Below are 22,304 nucleotides of genomic sequence, written 5' to 3'. Positions count from 1 at the left end.
AAGCAAAAAAGGGACACATAATAATTATATAAATTTTATTCTCAACTTAAACTTACTAGTCAAATATGACTTGGTATTCTCAAATAATTAAATATCCTCCCTGTTTCCCTATAAATGAAACACTTTTTTTTTTTTTTTACAACTTTTAATGTGTTGTGGTTGAAATAATTCTTAAATCAGAAAATTTATTGACACTGATCAAAGTTTGTCATTATTTACTATTCTTCCTGACCTCAACACATTTCTAAGTATTTATTACATGTGAAATTTTAACGTAAACTCATTTAAATGTATGAATCTGTGCACATGTAGTTATTTATATTCCTATGCAATTTTATTTTCTTTTATATTCTATTTAGACAAATATAGCCAATCCTACCTGTGTGGGGGGAAACAAACACACACACATAATTTGAAATGGGAACTCACCAGAAATTCAGTTTTCTAGTTTATGGAACATTTAAAAGTATTGCTGTTCTGAGAGAAACAATACTTAAAGAGTAACGCTGGATGCATATACAGTTTGGGATACTCAAAAATCTATTACTAGCTAAAACCAGGTCATTTGAGAGTCATGCTCTCATTACAGTATATTCTGATGAACGACTTTTAGTGGATTTGACACTGGGTTGCATCACTGGTTCTTATTGTGAGATGTGATAGATACACTTACACGAAACTCAACATTTCTTATCATAAAGGTGTTATTCAAGATACTGTTCATTAATTGCACATTTTCCTGTTTATGAGAGCTCAGGAAAAATCCTTCCCAGGTCCCAAGGTCCCAGAGAGCTTGCGACTGGTTTGTTTTGTTTTTATGAATAATATTAATCTTTTTATTGATCATCATCACCTTTCTGCACAGGCTGCTAAAAATCTTAGAGGAAAACTTGCAGCCCACCCAAAATAAACAGAGATATTTTATGATATTGGCTTTCAGTTAAAAATTCATTTTAATGAATTTGCCTTATTTTTTGTAGCGGATAAATGAGAGTGTTACCCAGATGTAGTCCCTCAGGGCTAAAATACTCAGTCTTTTCAGATTTTGGAGATTATTAATGATAGAAATATATATATAGTAATTTCCGGGGGACAAACAGAGTCACTCCACTCAACTCCATGCCTCCTTCCTAAAAACAACCCATATTAAATGATTAATCGATATAAGAATGTAAAGGCCCAGAGAGCTTTCTACCATTTTGGATAACTCTGAAGAGTTTTCCCAGCTTCTGAGCATCTTACAGGTTCAGATGAGGCCCTTCTAGCAACTGCAACAAAAATATACCTTTCCTCTATACACAATTTTCTTTTTTTCACTTCACAGATGTTGATGCTAAAGCCACTCACCAATGACATTCCTCCAGACAAATATTCATCTTAGAGCCGCCTGCCTCATAATTGACATTGGCATATGGTTTAGGGAACAGAGTCTAAAATGAACTTGAAAGGTGCCTACCTGGCTGGCTGGCTGGCAATGAGAACCCCAGTCACTGCTGGAAGGTGGAAGGGGCACCGTCGGTCTCTAAGGTGGGAGCAATAAAACTGTGGAAACATTCTCCAGGGTTAAATCGAGATGCGTTGCTCGCAGAAGGGAATACACTGATAGGTGCAATGATTCAGATGTTTTAGAAGGTGAGGGAAAAGAGTAACTATAAGGAGTATGGGTGAAAATTTCTGGGAGTAATTAATGAATTTGAGAAGGGCAATAAGGGGCTGACAAAAATTCAGCAGATAAAAGCAAAGTGTGAAATCCTGAAGACCCTGTTGGTTGTGTACAACTACACTCTTCTTTCCTGTAGCCAGTCTCATAAAAGCTGAGGTGAGTAGAGCTCCAGAGAAGGCGGAATTCTGCATCCCAGCAGGTCTGTTATGCCAAAGTCATAGTCTCGACGGGAAGAATTGAGATCTTGAGATTAAGAAGGGGCTACACAAATCCATGCAATCGATGCACTTGGAGCTCTTAAAATCCCCAGATTTCACAGGACCCTCCTGGGTCTCTAGAGGTCATTTAGCCTTAACTGTTGAAGCTTCTACTCTCCTGCCTTTGCTTGAACATCATGAACATCCTCTGCTTTACAAGATGACATGGACTCCCTTAGGTTTTACTACTACCATCCCTCTTGGCTGCCAGAAAAATAACCAAGCTTCAGTTTCCACATAACAGAGGCAGCAAAATGCATCATTTCTGCTGATACAGAAGCTTCAGGATCACCCAACATGTGTCCCCTGGAGATTGAAAAATAGATATGGGACTAGATCCCATAGTTCTGGTTAAAGGATAATTATCTATGATATATGGGAGAATTCTCCTATGATGCAGGATCTAATACCCTGATAAGGGCAATGAGAGATGGTATTAACATATTCCTGGGATGACTGCTGTTAGCTTGCAGCAAGTGATTGTCCAGAACTTCTGGGACAGACAATAAATGGGGAAAAAGAAAGACTCAGAAAAGTACATATGCTAGAGAGTACCTGCTACATAAGACAAGGAATCAGATTACTAAATTAAGGCCCTAGAAGATACTTTACCAATGTAATTGACAAGCAACAGACTGCTCAGTCAGCATCCTTGGGAAACGCAGAGGTAGGTCCCTCTGTGGCCAAGGATGAGAACAGAAGTCGCTGTTAGAGAACTGTCATGACTTATACGAATAGTATGATAGAATCTGAAAAAGGAAATAGAGGCCAGATATCTTTACTTGACATCTTGTCAGAAGCCAGGTTGCAAAATTATCATAAAGCACAGCAAGGCCCTCGTGGCAGCCAGAAGAACCAGATCCACAAGTGTTATCCATATGTTTATAATAGAGTATAGCATCTCTAGGGGCAAGATTGATGGGCATACACAAAAAGGACTACTTAATCTATACAATCAGAAGAAAACACGTTTGGATGATCAGAAGGCCACAGACTATCACCTCAATGGAAAGTCATGAACGCTGTTCTAATTTTCAGAAAAGAGGAAAAACTTCCAGAAGGAAGCAACATTTCTTTCTCCTCCTCCTTTTCTTCTTCCTCTTCCTCATTCTCTTCCTTCTTCTTTCCCCCTCCCTCTTTTCCTCACCCTCATTATTATTATTCTTGGAACTATGTTTACCTGACTTCTCTGATGTGTGGTAATTATTCTGTTCGTGCTCCTGTATAGCCACTTTTCAGCAACCTCCCCTGGAGTTTTTCTACCTTATCCTCAAACAGTCACAGTGTTTCCCATTCATCAGTCTGCTTTCTCTACCCTCACCAGTTTTCTTACTGTACAACCTACTGATCATACCACCCTTAGCCTGTGTCCGCCTTCCGTCAGGTTTTGTATTCCCAAACCCCACAACCCTTGCAATATGATCAAAGCCCTTTCCATTTTTCCCCAAAACCCTGACCTGGTCTTCTGGATTTTCTCTGCCCCTCAGGTTCCTCCTACCTGTCCCCTATGACCTGACCTCCCCTTTGATCCCAGTGGGTTGTTCTTTACATCTGCCCTTTGCATCCCGGTCATTTAGGCTTTATGTATTCTTACCCCCTTGTCATTACCACACCACTACACCTTTTCCTGAATGCCTTCTTTTCTCTGTTCTATTTCTCTTTCATCAATAAGACTCAGCCTTCAAGGAGAGGACCTGGACAAAGAGTAAAATATTATCACTGTGTTTCAGTGGTGAAATTCCAGGGAGGTAAGGACGAATTTGAAACAGGAAGCAAGGCAAGGCAAGACACAAGCAACATGATGGGATGCATCATCACACCGGCCAGCACCGAGAGCAGGTACCTAGCAGGCATGTTTCCTTAGCACATGGGATGCTTCCTGTAAGAGTTGCACAAAAATATTATTTTAGAGTATTCCATTTTTATGACAGAAAAATACCACTCAATCTGGTGAGCTTCATTTGATCTCTTGTTTCCCATTGTTCAACGTTTTATGCCACAGGATGCTAAAATTTGTATTCCTCTAGGTTATGGCCTCTAATTACTCAGCAACCTCTCAGAGAGCTAAATCCCATGCCCTGATGTTTTTTTCTAGTGAATTTAGGTGCTGTTGGAGTGTAGAGTGCTAAGAGAGAAGAGAGGAAGAGAGGAGAGAGAAAGAGAGGAGGTGGATGAGGAAATCCAAAAAGATGCTGAAAATACATGTCTAATATACCTATCAAAATTCCCCATGCTTCTCTCTATATCTTTCTTTACATCTGAAACATTTGCAACAACAGAAGAAATGCATAATGTGTAAAAATTATGAATAAAACATCCTAGAATTCATTGTATTTTAGAAGCATTATTAAACCTATTTTTATAAATAAACAGAACTGAATTAAAAAAAGTCTGTGATATACTAGCACACACACACTGATACAGCATACATCAACAGAATTAAAAGTACAAAGACAGAGTTAAAAATATATAAAGTGGTTATTTTAACATACACTTGTGTCTATAAACTCTAACAGAAAGTACAGATCTGACTTTTGGAAAAATGTTGTTCACACACGCCTACTATGGTTTGATTATATTGAAAAGATAACCAACTAGTATTAAAATTACCACCAAGAAAATTTTTCTCTGGCACCTAACATCCCAGGGCAGCAAAACACTGTGTATATTATAATGACATAATTTTACAGTGTTATCGACATACAAGCTTAAATTTGGCATGAATGTAGGCAGCACTGTGGGATTGTCCAGAAGGGTACTACAGCCTGCTCCAAAAACTACTAGTTGGAAACCTGGATGGAATAAGAAGAGTGAATAAAAATAAAAATGGTTTGAGGTATAAATGCATATTTAAATCTAAGGATAGGTTCTTGAGACCTGGGAGTCTGCAGAACTGGTTTGTATTCTTTTCTTTTCTCACTGATCAGTCACTGACCTGTGGAAATAAACCAGTGTTAGCACAGTTTGCATTGATTTGGGATGGTAGAAACCACGATCAACGACTACTATAAGAAAATATCTCTTTCTAGTCTTTAAGCCTACAAATAAGGTGAGTCCATCAGTTAAGCAGTTAGAGGAAAATGTTGTCAACACAGAATAAGCATTTTCTCTTCACAGTCATTAAAAAATGGATATAGCATGTCAATACTACCTCTGAATATGTCATAAGTGAATTTGTATTTAGTCAACATTTTTATTTATAGACATGTATTTTTCTATTAAGTAATACAATGTAGAATGCAGGTAAAAAGGCAAGTTATTCATATTTGAAATATAAAAAAAGCTCAAAAATCTGAAACACATGCTCCTCTTTGTGTCTTCCCTGTGTGATATTAACAATGCTGACCTAAATGCAATTTTAAGGTAAGAAGCTTGGTTGTCCATTTCTTGAGAAAAGGGCAGCATCTTCTTTTGCTTATCATATTGTCCCTAAGCCCAACATTGGTAAATAATATGTCTGAATAAATAAATAAAGAGTATCACAGCCGGTGAATAAGTAGCATATTATGTATGGTCCCGATCATATGCCCGTAATAGACACCAGTATTCAAAACCTGAGTTTCATTCAAATAGTGAGAGAAGAAAGCTGGAATTATGTATGTAATTCATGTATGTGAAACTGTGAAAAATATTTGGTGTGGATGAATTAATACAGGTATATATGGGTGGGAGTGATTTGTTATAAATTTCTACTTAAGACCTTGTTGTAACAAATGAAGCTAGCAATCAGATTAGTAACACATTATAAGATATCCGTGCTCACAAAAAATAATAAAACCTCTATCGTATTGATATTGTGCTCTTATACAAGTCAGTTAGAGGAGACTGCTATCATTTTTAATAAAAAATACTAGCATTACTGGTGTGACAAGAGATTTGGTGCTATTTATGACTCCAGATTTAGACATAAGATTATTGCTTACGTTTAGTTTCTATGACTGCTACAAGCATTAAGCTTGATTGAACCTCACATTATTATACTGACAAATGAATCAACAGGCAAAAACATGTTGATGTGAATCAAAATTACTGTATACAAGACAACATTTGCCTCCACATTTAGTCTAACATGCAAAAATAACTCTCACTTTAATTTAGAAATAGTTTGCAGTACCAAAATATGCAAGGTAACCTTGGAAATAATTCTGGAATAGATTCAGTCATACAACAAACATTTATTACTCATCGACTATAATAATATTCTATACATACAATACCTATCTGACAAATATCATAAGCCAGGGTATTTTGGGTATATTGCCACTGAAACAAAGATTTTGAAAACATTTAATAGCTTGTAACAAAGCAAAGTATATTAACATATTTGCATAAAGATTCGGAGTAATGGTGAAAACCCATAATGCTTAACTGAATACTTTTAGAAGTAATAAGAGAGTTCAACTTAAGAGTTGCTAAAAAGTCAATATATAGCATCATTATGTTTCCTATATTCCATAACCACCATAATAGGGAAAATAAAAGTTGCTATTAATAATAGATCTAAAAATAAAATATATCCTGGAATAAATTCAATAAGGAGTGTACAGATTCTTTCTAAAAAAAAGTATGAAGCATTATTAAGGGATATAAAAAAACAAGTAGATGGAGAAATATTCCTAGTTCATGAATAAGAAAATTCCATGTTGTTAAAATGACAATTCTCTGAATTAAATTAAATCATTTTTATTCCTAAAATAATACCTTGAAGTTTTTATTGCTATTGTGTAATATATTTGTGCATATATAAATTTATAAAGATGTGAGAATATAAAAAAATCTAAACAAAAAGAACATGAAGGTTAAATGTTACATTGTCAGATATCAAAATGTATGATAGAGATAAATAAGTACAAACAATACAGTATTGTCTAAAATATAAAAAGATATCAATATATTAATGGAGCAGAATATAAATTCTTTTGAAAACACCCAAATACATAAGTTAATGTATTATAAAGGTGGTACTATACATTAGTGAAGAAAGAATAGGTTATTCTATAAGTTATAAGAGTTTTTGAAACTTTAGAAAAACAAATACCTTGACTATTTTTATGTATTATAATACATTTTGGATGGTTTGAAAAATGTGAATTGAAAAGAAAATAAATTAAATATCCCTCTCATTGTAAACAAATATTTACTTGATATTCAGTTTGGTTATAAACTTCCTGGAAAAATCAAGAAATTATTTTAATATTTTTTGTTTGCATAAATAAACTACGTATACATCTAGAAATAGAATAAAATTCAAGTTAAATGACAAATTAGGAAATTAGTAGTTACATAAATGACATATATGTGAATAATTCTTATAAAAATGAACAAATATGTGTAATTCTGAAATTATGTCTTTGTAGTTAAAAAATAGAGAATTATACATAAAGAAATTAAATAGATGTTTCTGTCTTTCTAACAACATAGCTCTAATTCTCTGCAACCAGAAAATGTTCTCCACTTCTAAGGATTTGTGTGATTAGATTCAATTTTGGATAATTGTATTGGTTTTCTATTCTGCCATAAAAAATGACTAAAAATTTAGTTGCATGAAACAACACAGATTTACCACTTTTCAGTTCTGAGGGTTAGAACTCTGAAATGAGTCTCAGTGGTCTAAATTCAGGAGTCAGCAGGGTCGCCTCCCTGCTGAAGACTCTAGAAAAGAAAGTTTTCTTGCCTATTTCAGCTTCTAAAGGCCATCTGCTTTCCTTGGCCATGGGAACATGGAGAGAATCTTCAAAGCCAGCAGTATATCTATTCAAATCTCTTTGACTTCTCTTTTGCATCTTTTTTCCATGTTAGGTGACCCCTGTTATTCTATTTAGCCCATCCTGATAATTTAGTAAGATCTATCTGTCTCAAGTTCTTTAACCTTAATTGCATCTGTAAAGTCCTTTTAGCCATGTAAGATAATACACGCAAAGGCTCCTAGAGTTAGGGCATGGACATCTTTGGGGGGGAACACTATACTGCCTTCCATGATTTGTTAAATCTGTTAGTGTATTGAAGGGGGATTTTAAATTTCTGTCTGTGTTTTCCTTTCTATTCATTTTATCAAAAGAAAATACAACTTTTTAGTTATACAACCGGTTATATAATATTTAGATATAATATGCATATTTATGTATTATATAACTAAAAAAGAAAAAAAAAAGGAAAGGAAGAAATTCAAGCCAAAAAATGTCTAGATTGGACGTCCAGAGAGTCACAATTTTAATGTTGCCTATTCTGGTAGCCTATTGTATTTCTGTGGAAAAGTCACTTTAAGTCTCTGCCATTTAATTACTTAATGTGAAATTAGAGAATTTAAATTTAAAGACTTATAACTTTCAGCTGAGAACTGAAAACTTGAAATAGGATTCTATGACTTCATGATATTGCTCCAACTGGAATGGCAGTGTAGGCAAAAAAGCAAGCAAATATTCCACAACAAAACACTAAAGGCACTTTTAAAGTTGCTGCTAAGTCTGTTGGGTGTTATTTGGAATGCTTTCCCTGTGTTTTTCATGTTCACTTCTATTGTGGATAATTAAAATCCACACATAATACAAAATTCATTTACTCAGACGACACTTACACAGCGACTACTTTGTGTTAGACATGGAATTAGGGGATTGCTTGTACACCATAAGTAATATGAATACAGCAAACGTACACTGTTGAAAGATAACGCATAAAAATGAAACAGACATATTTCTGTTCCATGAGGAGCTTAAACATCAGTTGGGCAGAGGGAATAACCACCGTCTTGAAGGCAAAGATTTTTTTATTGGGCTGTGTGTGCCTGGTCTCTCCTAGTACACTGCCTTCTTAGACCTCTTTCTGCATGGTTGATGGATAGAAGGAAGTCCTATGCTACTTTTTTGCTTAGCTCTGGTCTTATATGACCAATGTTCAACTTAGCATATCCACTTGGATGTGTAAAAGGGAGCCATAACTCAACATGCCCAAAATGTTTTCATTCAGTCATAATGTTTCTCTTCAACACCAGTCCTTTTCCTGTATTTCTAATTTCAGTGAATTACATCATTATTAATATTCTTATATAGCTAGAATCCTGTGAGTCATTCTTGATATTTAATCTCCCTCACACACTCTATCAGTTAGGGTACTAGCAGGAAACAGATGGCAGACTCATATTTAAAATATTTCTAAAATATATTAATTATAGGAGTGTTCATGAAGGGTGGAAAGGTGTAGGGCTGCCACAAGAAATAGTACAGGCTCTTTACCACAAAAGAGTCTCTTGCAGACCTGTTGCCTTGACAGAAGCAGCAATTTTGGTTGAGAATACAGCATTCCAAGCTACCCTGCAGAGAGGTAGCCAGGGAACTAAATATCCATACCTCACTGTCTTCCATCAGCTACTTCCCTGTTGATACTTTTAGCTAGACCAAATCAGAAGCCAAAGACGAGGGAGTCATTGATGTGATCTGTACAGGTCAGCCTCCAATGGATGAGAGGAGGGTAGGGAAGACAAGAAAGTGAATTCCACAGAGCAAATAGAGTAGATGTAGCGCTGGGTACCATCTTTCTATCACCAAACCTTGTAAATACCTACATGCAAGCTGCCAACCTCTTTCTATCTTCCCTAACACCACCACCACCACCACCACCGCAACCCTGGTACAACTATTATAACAGTTTTTGTTGTTTAGAGTTGTTTCCTAATTAATCTCCTCTTATTATTCTGATCCCTCTAGCTAGCCTTTTCAAAATACATGTAAAACCATGCCCCCTACTCTATTTAAAAAACATCAATATTTTCCTATTAGCATTAGAATAATGATAAGAATCTTTAACATGCCCCTCCCTTGGAACACTCTCTAATTTCCTTGTTATCTACCTAACTCTTCACATCCCTTCAGATGGCTGTTTAATCCTCACTTCCTCTTCCAAGTGGTCTTGCTCTTTGTTTTTACAAATCCCTTTGTTACTCATATCCATAGCATGATCTACTTTTATATATAACATTTGTTATTCTTGTACTGTAACATGTATTTAAAAAATCCTTGGTTTCTCCAACAGATACTAAAAGTATGACTAAGTTTTTTTTGGCTTAATATTATATCCTCCATACCTAGTATAGATCCACAGATATAATAAATTTAGCTTGAATGGATGATTGCAATAACACCGTCATTGTGTTTTTCCCCTGCAATCTGTCATGGATGTAGTTCTCATGTATGAGATGCCAGCATGAATGTTTGTGAGTTTTAGACAAAATTTCCCCAAAATATCTTATCTCTCCTCACCTATCTTTCAAAGGCCTAAAGACAAGGTTGGATGTTTTGCTAACATGAGTGAACAGGGTTGATATAGATTAGACTGGGAAAAATGGTTCATGAGATTAATAAGTAAGAAATGATAGAAAGAGCGAGCCTACTCAGATGAAAAGACGGACTTGTTGTTTCTGGAAAAAATCACCACCAATTTAGTGGCTTAATTCAACACACATGTATTATCTTATGGTTCCAAATTCCAAAATGAGTCTCACAGAGCTATAATCAAGGTGTTGTCTGGGCTGTTCCTTTCTGGAGATTCCAGGGAAGACTCCATTCCATTCCCTTGTCCTTTTTAGCTTCTAGAGACTGATTAAATTTCTTTGCTCATGGCCTCCTTCTATTTTCAAAGCCAGCAATAGCATCATTCTGACCATCTGTGGTACAGCTCCTTTTCTGATTCTGAATCTCCTGCCTCATATTCACTTACAAGGACCTTTGTTTCATAATGCAGGGTAATCTCTTAGTTTTATCTCTTTTGAAAATTCATTTTTGACATGTAAATTAACATATTGACAGGTCCCTAGAATTAGAGTGTGGACATATTTCATGGGCCATTTTCCGTGCCTACCACATGGAAAATCTGAAGTGGTTTGAGAGATAAACTGGACAGCAGCTGCCATGTTTGAGAAATATATAAAGGTCAAGTAGAGTGAAGGCTATGATATGCCACCCAAATCCCCACTCAGGAATGAAGAGTTTATTTTTCCCAGCTGCAGGCAATGCTGCTGCCAGGCAACTCTCAGCTGTAAACCCTCCTTGATAATTACTTTGTCCAATATTCTGTCTTTTTTCCTGAGTGCCTGAATCCAATGACTAGTGGGTGGATGATGGTGATGTGATGGAGAGATTGGAATTACAGATTCCAATAATCTGTTACCAAGCTTTATCTAAGACCATGTGAGAAGCTGATATCACCCTTTTTTTCCCCTTTTTTCTCATCTCTCACTTTTAACTGCTCTAATTAGTTCCTTTGATAAATGCCTTTGTGCTTCTACCTTAGTCTATATATTTATGGATATAATGAATGATTATCCTTTTAATTTTCTACTGAGCTGTAAGTAGATAGCAAGTGGGAAAATGAGAAGCAACTGGCCTAAATATCCAAATATATTAATAGTATGGCCAATTCCTTGTTAATTGAAAATCAGTTATATTTTTTCATCAGTTATATATATCAGTTATATATATATCAGTTATATATATTTTCTTAATCAGTTATTTTTTTTTCTTTTAAAGACTATTTTTTTAGAGCAGTTTTAGGTTTATGGCAAAACTGTACCTCAGTGACAGGTACAGGTGTTTCTCACATACCCTCTGTCTGTGGCTTGTGTTTTTATTCTCTTGACAGTATCTTTCACAGAGCAGAAAATTTTAATTTTTTTTTTTTTTATTTCAGCTTGTTATGGGGGATACAAAAGTTCAGGTTACATACGTTGCCCGTGTACCGCCTGTCTCCCCAAGTCAAAGCTCCAGGGGTGTCCGTTCCCCAGACAGTGCGCATTGCACTCATCATGTAGGTATATACCCATTCCCTCCTCGCATCCCCCCCCCTCCCCGAGTCAGCACCTTCAAGAGTGACCATTCCCCAGACGGTGCGCAATGCACTCATCATGTAGGCATACACCCATCCCCTCCCCCCACCCCCCACCTCAGTCTGATATCCGATTGGTATCATTCCCAGATGTGAATTTAGGTGATGATCAGGGAAACCAATTTTCTGGTTGAGTATATGTGATTCTTGTTTTTTCATTCTTGGGATACTTCACTTAATATAATGGGTTCCAACTCTCTCCAGGACAACCAAAGAGATGTCGTATCACTGTTATTTCTTATAGCTGAGTAATACTCCATGGTATATATATACCATAATTTCCTAATCCAATCCTGTGTTGATGGGCATTTGGGTTGTTTCCACATCTTTGTGATTGTGAATTGTGCTGCTATAAACATTCGGTGTAGTGGTATCATGCAAGATTCCCATTCTATATTTTTCTTACAGTATAGATGTATTTGGAAGTCCAATAAGAATAGCTCAGAGTTCAAGTTCAGCATAAGTATTACAATATCAATAGAGAAAAATAATCTACCCATATGACTTAACCTTGAACTATATCATCAAAAATAAAAGCCTTCATTTCTTTTGCAATAGACTGGCCAAGGAGAAGAGAAAGTTGATTGAGGGGACTAAGAAACTAATTAGGAAGGACACAAAATAATTATTAATGACAACATTTTATATTGTCTCATTAACAACAATAATTAAACAAATACAGGAGAATCACCAATACCGACACAGGTGTAGTGAATCCATTTGATAAAAAAATACAATATTAATGAATAATTCTAGATTTAATTTGTTTCTGCCATTCTTCTTCTGAGAAACAACTTAAATTTATTACAATAACTATAAAACTGTAGAAAATGAATGTGTGAATAAATATGACCATCATGTGCTAGTTATAGTGAAAATGTGAAATAGGCTAAATATTTGAAAATCATTGAATGATTAGCTTAAATATGGCCATGTCATTTTATAGACTGTAAATGACCAACAAAATATTTATAAATAATTTAAATGACATGATGTTTTCTTATAATATTGACAGGAAAAAAATATTTATCCAACAGTAAATTTATCACTGTTTCACATGTCAAGAAGCACAGACACAACATATCAAACAAAAAATATATACCTAGTTATCAAGCTTATGTTTGGGCATGAAGATTATAAAATGATATTTTTTCTTTCTGTTTTACTGCACTTACTTTAGTAATGCCTTTTAAGTATTATATACATATCTATAATCTTTACAAAATTAAATGATATATGATTATAGTCTTATAAGCAACTTAGAATGGAGTATATAAACATAATTAACATGTATGCTAACTTTTGTGTATTTTGTGTGTAATTGGAAAATCACTGGTTTATATGAATATTTAAAAATCACTACATTACAAAAAAATTTAAAAAATGATTGCATTCCATTCATTCACATCCACATGTGACATTAAATATATTTCCATCTTGCCTTTTATAATATTTTTCCATTATTTCATGTGAGCTTCATAGAATCATACTAATTAATTATTTGTGGTTATAAGGTGAAAAAATTATGAAAAATTCTTGGATGGGGTAATTTTAAATAACTAATAAACTTATTTATGTCTTCCTTTTAAGAAAGCATTTAATTATGCAAATAATAGTTTCAAATTATCTTTCAGTGTGTGCATAATACTTTCTTCTTTATCCCTGTTTAGATAAAAGTATTTTTCAGAGTGCAAAAATTTAAAAAATAAGTTGTTGAACTTATATAGAACACTTTTCAATGAATAAGAGTATTTTTATTTCATTTGAGAATTCTTGAAGATAAAAGATACCGTGTTGCCATCAGAACTGTTATTATCTACAAAGACTGTATTGTGGAAATGGATTAAAAAGAATTCTTTGAGATTTCTTTTTTTAATATATACTTAGGAGAAAAAGACGGCATGTATTGGAGATGTCTATTGTAGTTTAAAGGAATACTGACATGCTCTAAAGAAAGGAGAACCAAAAAGATCTGAGTCAGAATATTCAACTTAGTGTTCAAGATTAGAACAGAGGACAAATAGCTGTTTCCACTTCTTAAATGTTTTTAAGATATATCCTTTATTTTAAAAAATGTATCTCTGGCAATGTGCTGTATTTCATGACAGAGGAAAAAAGTAAAGTCCTATAGTCCCCCATTATCTGAAAGGGGTAGGTTCCAAGATCCCTGGTGGATGCCTAAAGCCGGGGATTGTACTGAACCCTATGTATGTTATTTTTCCTATCCATACATATCTATGATAGAGTTTAATTTATAAATTTGGCACAATAAAAGATTAAAAACAATAATAAAATAGAACAATTATAACAATATACTGTAATAAAAGTTGTGTGACTGTGTTCTGTCTCTTTCTGAAAACATCTTACTGTCCTGTACTCATCTTTCTTCTTGGGATCACATGAGATGATGCTACGTTTATGTGATGAGATGAAGCGAGGTGAATAGGGGAGGCGCAGTGATAGAGTGTTAAGCTACTGCTGACCTGATGATGATACCTCAGAGGAGGATCATGTGCTTCTGGTGATCCCAGATCATCTAACCGCAGAGATGTGGATAGCTAGATGTCAGAAGTCGAGGATGTGAATGATTAATGGTTGAGTATGGTCTACAGCATAAATACCCTGGACAAAGGGATGACTCATATCCCAGGCAGAGTGGAGCAGGATGCTGCAAGATTTCATCATGCTACTCAGGATGGTGTGCAATTTAAAACTTATGAATTGTTTATTTTTGCAATTTTCTATTTGGTATTTTAGGACCATGGTTGATTGCAGGGAACTGATATCATAAAAAGTGAAACCTCAAAAAGTGAAACTAAGGATAAAAGGGGACTACTGCATAGATTAAACATACAGATGATATAAGGAAGAAAAAAAAAACAATAAAGAGGTTTAAAGTAGTTTTTTGCTCCCTTTGTGTGCTTTACATGAGCACAAAGGTTCAGTGAAATTCTTACCTCTGTCTTTTCACTCCAGCCATGGAAGGAAGTACTTTCTAATTGAGGGGAATCTTTAATCTCTCACTCTCTCTCTCTTCTCCCGCCCCCCACAATTTGTATGAATCATTTTGTCAAGTGTGTGTGTGTGTGTGTGTGTGTATGCGTGCGCACGCGCACACATCTATAATTGCACTGTATTGACAGAAAGACAAAGGTCTTAAAGAATCGAAGCGATTCTGGAAAATCCCTATAGGGCAACAAAACCAAGATTCGGTTACAGCGTTTTTAACAAAATTTGAAGACTATCCCTGCTTTCTCCTCTCATTTCTCCTCACAAAATGGAGATGGTCCACAACTTGTTGCTTCTATTTGGTAAAACCCAATATCCTGCTCAAAATCTGAGATAATGAAACATGACACATTAGTGTTGACTTCAGGGGTCTGTTTTTCACTTAAGAAATATAATAAAACTGTATTTAACTTTTTAAAACATTTTAAAAGCATATAACACACTAAGGGTACCTGCCTTTAAAAAAGTGAAAGAACTAAGCAACCAATTATGAGAAGTAATAGTTTTAGGGGGTTCCTTATTGCCATTATTTTGGTCCCTTCTTAGAAAAAAACAGAAAGTCAGGGGTTAGAGCATGGGGGACAAGAATATTTGTATATCTAGAACAATTATGTTGAGTCAAAGTGTGAATTCACTGACCTTTTCATCACACTTATAGTTTTGTAAAATCTTATTTTTGGTCATATATATATACACACACACATTTTTTTTTCTGTTCATTAGAGATGCTAAAAAGAAAAACATTTGACAAATGAAATTTAACAGAGTTTAATTAGGCTTAAAAAAAAGATTCATGAACCTAGTAGCACTCAGGGCCAAAAGCAGTTCTGAGAGCTCTATTCCACAAAGTGGGCAGGAAATATGTACAGCCAGAAAACAGAAGTGACAGACAGAAAGAGCCTGATTGGTTACAGTTTGGAGTCTGCCTATTTGGACATGTTTTGGCAGTTTGCAGCGTATCATTGGCTGACAGCTTGGGTACTATGATTGGCCAATACTCAGATACTTGTTACAATATACTGTCCAATTAGGTTGCAGCTTATTGACATATTAAGTTTGGTTACAGTTCCCTATATATGGAGGCAGCTGTAGGCCAAATTTAATTTAATAGAGGGTAACAAATCCACTGAAGTTGATGTCATGTGGAAAATCCAGCTAAGGGCATATTTCAATCTAAAACTCGATTATCTTGAATCCAACTCCAGTACTGTTTCACTGTTTTTTCAAATTTTACCATTGTCTAGCCCTAAAAGAAATTACTACATAGCCCTGTCACTGAATGGAAGTGTTTTAGACCTCAAATATATGTCTCCTGTCTTCCATTCTAAAGACTCAGTTGTAAAAAATGTCTTAAAAAACACAACAGCAAGTTGTATGTGCAGGTAGACCAAGTCTGAATTCAGGAAGACCAATATGAAACACTCATGCTTATTCGCTTCACATAAGTAACATCTAAAGAGAGGGTAGAAAAAAGCAAGGGAAATTTATGCATTTAAGATCATATCATCTCTATTTCATTTAAAAAATGTAAAACTCCAAAAATCTAGAAAAACAGTATTTTATTTTTCAAAGAACAAAGATTAGGACATACATGCTCAATGGTCAAGAGGGAAGAGGGGCTTTTAGAGACACAGTCTACTCGTTGACCATTAAGTCCCTATTGAGCACAGTTAGCATATATTGAGTGCTTAAAATATGCAAGAGACTAGGCTAAATGTGATATGCATTCCCTTATTTAATGCTCACAATAAACCTACGAGGTAGACTTCTTTATATGAGGGAAATTAGGTTCAGGAACAAACAACTAATGGCAAACATGTAGTATACAGTGAGACCAGGAAATTAGGAAAATTGTCATAAGAAAATGTGTTGACCTCTTTGTTGTTAATCAATTCCAACAAAATGCACAATGATATGTTATTGTAAAGTGTATGAAAAAGTAATTTCATAAACACCTAATGTGAAAGCCACATTTATTTTGCTCAAGGTGTGAAGAGCCAAGTGTTTCTGGTAAGTATGCTGGGTCTTCCCAAAGTCCCCACTAGAACAGGGGCTGCCTGTAAGACCAAAAGAAAAACAAAAATTCTTTTATATGGATCTTGGAGTATGTGATTTCAGGCTGGCTATGGACTGTAAATGTTACATTTTCTCATTTTGGTTTGAATCTCGTAGCCTGACATCTATCTTCCAGCTCACACTAAACTTGCTTTGGTTTAAAGGTTTTTAAGGTTTCACCCCTTACCAAAATGCTTTCAATATCCTGACCTTATTTTCTTCCTGATTTCAGCTTTAACATTCCACTACTGCTTATTCTGCTCTTACTTTATCCTCGGCAACTCCGACTATTTCCACCAACTCCATTATCTTTTGTATGGAGTCAATGTGTCAAAAATGCAAAAAATACAATAACACTGATGAGAAAAAAAATAAAAAAAATGTTTTTTTTGTTTCACTTATTTATTTTTATTGATAGCTCAGCTATCAAGATGTGTTCCTGCTGGGATGACAATTTTCACCCATGTCCAATCATTTTGGAAACCCAACCCTAAGTTTGCACAGAATTCAGGTCATCAAGAAGACCTCCATATCTGATCTGTTCTGCTAGCAATCATACTTCCTGAATCAGCTCTGAATCTGTCATCTTGGCACTGTCTATACGGTTTAGATCTTTGTTACTTTTTTCCTGGATTTTTACCTACTCAAATTTTATTTTTCTAACATGCTAAATTCTTTCTGCTTTGAACCTACATAGATCCTGTTAATGATTTGCATTATCTTATCTGGAGTAGTACAGCTAGCTGTCCTTGGATAGCTCCATCAATAAAAGAAGCCCTATATATTAGGCCCAATACTGCCTCTTTGAAGACTGATTACCAATATCTCACTATCACCTTATCACCAGGTACACACACACCACACATACACACACCCCCAAAACACACAATACAAACACTCACAAATAAAATATCTCTCCCTAAGTCAAGTCTGGTATTGTGCCTCAGACAGACACTGATCAACTTAGTGAATGTGTTGTTAAACAGTAAAAGAGCTATGTATAAAAATTTACAGATATGATTTTAAGATTTTTCCTAGACTTATCATCAACGGTACAAGCAAAAACATGCTAGGTCATCAGGAAAGAAAAACAAACGATCTAAGGTTCACTGCAGGCAGTTCATTGCCTTTAGCAATCCCAAAACTCTCTTATATATGTCTGTGTTCTGAGCAGTATTAATACTTCTACAGAATTCAGTATTAATTTACAATGCATCCCCAAGGAGCATTTAAAAATGTTTACACTTTTAACAAATGCATCAAAAATGTAAATGAATTTGACAAAGGACAGGCGAGACCTCTACAGTGTAAACTAAAAAGCATTATTGAGAGAAGTTAAAGAAATGTAAATAGAGAATTATACCTGTCAATGAATTCAAAGACTCAATATTCCTAACAGATCGATTCTTTTTAAATTGATCTATAGATTCAACAAAAGTCCAAATACTCAACACTTTTTTTTTGTAGAAATTGGCAAGCTTATTCTAAAATATACAGGAAAATGGAGAGGACACAGAGTCACTGTGATGGGCAGACTTATAAGGTGGTCCCCCAAACTTCCACCTCTTGGTGTACAGTACCTACACTTCATGTAATCCCCAGCCCTCCATTATGTGTGGGACTACAACTGTGATAGATTTCATGCCTTGAGTTAGATTCCATTACACGGATTGTGCAGGTGTAATGAAGGTCTTATGTCAGTTGACTATGAGTCAATTGAAAAAAAGATTATCCTGTGTGGGCCTGACCTAGTCAGGATAAGGCCTTCTAAGGAACTACTAGACACTTCCTGAGGGAGATATCTGAAACATGAGAGCCCATGGAAGGGTCTATTTTGAAAGAAACTGACAGGAGCCTCTAAGAGTTGACTAGGCTCTGGCCATACAACCAGCAAGAAAACAGGGATTTTAGCCTTACAGTTACAAAGGATGGAATTCTGCTAACCTGAATGAACTTGGAAGAAAATCCAGATGAGAACACAGACCCAGCAGACCGCTTGATTTCAGCCTTGAGACCTTAAGCAGAGAATCCAGTTGCACACTACTCAGACTTTTGATCTAAGGAAATTGTGAAGTAATAAATGAGTATTTTAAGCCACTAAGGATATGATAATTTGCCTTGCAGTAATAGGAAATAGGTAGAGCCAACACAATTTTAAAAATTACAGGATGCACACTATCCACTTTCAAGATTTACAGAGCCACAATAAAATGGTTTTGTATTGTAGAAAAGCTATGTATAATGATCAGTGAAATATTAATAGAACAGGAAGACCTGAACTAAACCCAGACATAAATTGTAAACTGATTTTGACAAAGATGCCAAGGTAAGTTAATGGGGAATGGTAAACTTTTCAACAAATGGTGCTGAAACAACTGGATATCCCTATGAAAAAAAATAAATATGAACACTGACCATTCATACCATGCTGTAAAATTTCTAGAATGTAACATGGGAGAAAACTTTTAGTGGCATTTGGTTAGGCAAGGTTTTTTTAAATGGAACAAAAACAAAGAAAAAAAGGAAAGATAACAAAATAAACTTCAAACCTGAAAACTTTAGTAATTTGAAAAACATTCTTAAGAACTTGAAATGCAAGCCATAGTATGGGGTAAAATATCTGCAAAATATTTACTCTAGGAAGTACTTTAATCCAGTATATAAAAAGGACTCATACAACTCAATTTTAGACAGACAAAAATCCAATTAAAAAATGGAATAAATACAACCAAGCAATATTTATGGCAAATAAATACATGAGACACTGTTCAATATCATATCCATAATCAATAGGGAAAAATAAATTAAAAGTATAATGAAGTGCCATTTCATACCGAGTAGAATACTAACTTTTAAAAAGCTAATCATACCAAATGCTGGAAAGTATGTGGAACAACTGGAACTCTCATATGCTACTGGTGGCCATGTAACATAATATAACCACCTGAAAAGTAGTTGCACATTTTTAAAAAGTGAACATACACCTACCATATAACCCAGCCATTCCATTTCTAAGTGTTTACTCAAGAGAAACCAAGACATATAGCAATACAAAGATTTTTATATCAATGTAATAGAAATTTTATAACAGCTATAGTCATACACATAAAACTCATTACTATTAATGAACGACTGACAACATACTTTTTATATGTTGTTGTTCCTTTCCCGTGACCCCCAGCAGAAAAAAACATGAAAAATTTTATTATAATAAGGAATGCCTATCAGAAGAGGACAAACCTTTCTCTCCCTAGACACTTTGGCCTGGAAAGATATTTGATTTAGTTAAGCAATTTTGAGGTCTAGGAATTTGAAGTAACACTTGTGAAGGCATAATTGGTAAAACAAAACAAAACACAGGTATGTAGTCATCAAGTTACTTCATCCTCTATGCATAACGGCTGTTTTCCTCATTCTCCCCTTTAAATTAAATCACTTGTTTTTTGCTTACATGGGTTTCCAACGTTTTGGGGGGACTGTCATGTTAACAAATGCTTCTTCATAAAAATATCTAGATTGATGGAATCTCTAATGTATATCTTATTTTGAATGTTTTAGATATTGTATAGATAGCTGCATATTTTAAAATCTAAAAAAGTCAAGCTCATTATCATAAATTTCATTGTGTATATAATGTCATATTTATTGACTTTTCTATCTTTAATTAAATTGTTGTTTTATTATACCTTTTCTTCACCGGGTATACTTAAGCCAACATGCCAATTTCATCCATTTTGTTTATGGTTTTTAAAACTACCACATACATTTTGGTAAGTCAGCTCAATCTTTGTACTTTTCAAATTCAATTAAGTTGAAAGCTTTGTCTTCTTTGATAAGAGACAACTGCTGAAAGCTAATGCCTTACAGAAAAGTGTTACAAGGACAGAATATCATTTAATAGAGAAAGAGGGAAACAATATCTTTATTTGACATACAATCAAGTGAGGTTTTCCAAATGTTCCATCAACTATAGAGAATATATTATTTAAAATCATATGTGGCTTCAAATGCTTCTCTTTAACATAGTGTAAGAGTAACCTTTTATTTTACTTAAAAATTTAAAAAGCACACTTTCTGCAGAAGCATGTTAATGTTCAGTAATTCTAAAGATGGTTTTAACTTTATACTTATATATAATAGATTTAATTTGTGTTCACAGAGATGATAAAGTATAAAGTGTGAATTTTAATGATTTGTATTCAAAATTAAGACGATATTTTTTTGGTGAAAACCCTTCTCAGAATATATATTTTCAAATGTTTTATGTTTCCCCCACCTACACTGGAAGGTCTGCTTAAAGCCTGGTTAGCTAATATTTCAAGACAATAAATATCTATTAAACATAAATGTAGGTCAAACTCTGAAACATACAGCAAATAAGCTTATGACTATGGTCATGATGCCCAAGGAACAAACTCACAGCCTGCCAAGACCAAGAAATTCATGCCTTCAGATAATATTAAAAAACTTACCAAAAAGTGTTATAATATAGTTATAAAAATCAGTGGATCTCTACCCTAGGGAACAACGTATGTGTGTGGAAAAAGTTAAAGTGGAGTTGTTCCTTACGGGTTAAATTGAAAGGTGGTAGGGAGATATTTCAAGTTGGGGGACTGGCATAAACAAAGCATGGATACCGGTCTTATGGAGCTGAGTATACACAGTGGCTGGGATGGAGCAGGGATATGTGAGTGTGAGGGGTGAGCCTGGGAAGGTAGGGTAGGCATTAGTTGGAAAACTCTGTGAAGATCATAGAGTGGCTTTTGTACTCCAAACCGTCTGTCCCAGTGCTGTGTATATTATAGGTCTGAAGTTAATTATTGTTCTAAAACCTTTTTCTAAATCATCCAACACAAATAGAATAAAATAGTGGCAATGTATTTTGGAATTCAATAGAGAGACACTGAGAACTGGTTACTGCGAAGAGACTGGAAACTGATGTACACATAGAAGAAAACAGAGGAATAGTAGAATTAACAGGACCTACAACTCTGACCCCTGTTGCACCACGAACTCTGACCATTCAATTGCAGATTCCAGGAGTGATGATTTTATGATTATTTTTATATTTTTGTTTTTAACTACCAATCATTGAGTCAGTTCAATCTGATGAGTAATTTCAATTGTCTCTTACAACTGTTTACTTTAGTAATAAACTTTCAAATTTTCAGTGTTTTTTTTTTTATTGTTTTGTTGTAATTTATCTTTCAGTGGCTAATGTTTTCCTTTAACACTGCATTCCTTCAATCAGCTTTTCCAAGACAAATTGCTAGTTATCTGGAGAACAATTAGCAACCATCTCCTCACCTGTTGGATGCTTGTACTAACCTCTTATGGGAATGTATCTCCCCTTACAAGAACACACATTTATGTGTGTACATGCACACATTACATTTTCTTTATGAACCTCAAACCCCTGCTGAAATCAGTAATTTCCTATTTAGGTA

This window comes from Eulemur rufifrons, chromosome 23 (assembly GCF_041146395.1).
Source record: "Eulemur rufifrons isolate Redbay chromosome 23, OSU_ERuf_1, whole genome shotgun sequence".
NCBI classification, from domain to species: Eukaryota; Metazoa; Chordata; class Mammalia; order Primates; family Lemuridae; genus Eulemur; species Eulemur rufifrons.
Note: the sequence above shows the minus strand (reverse complement) of the source record.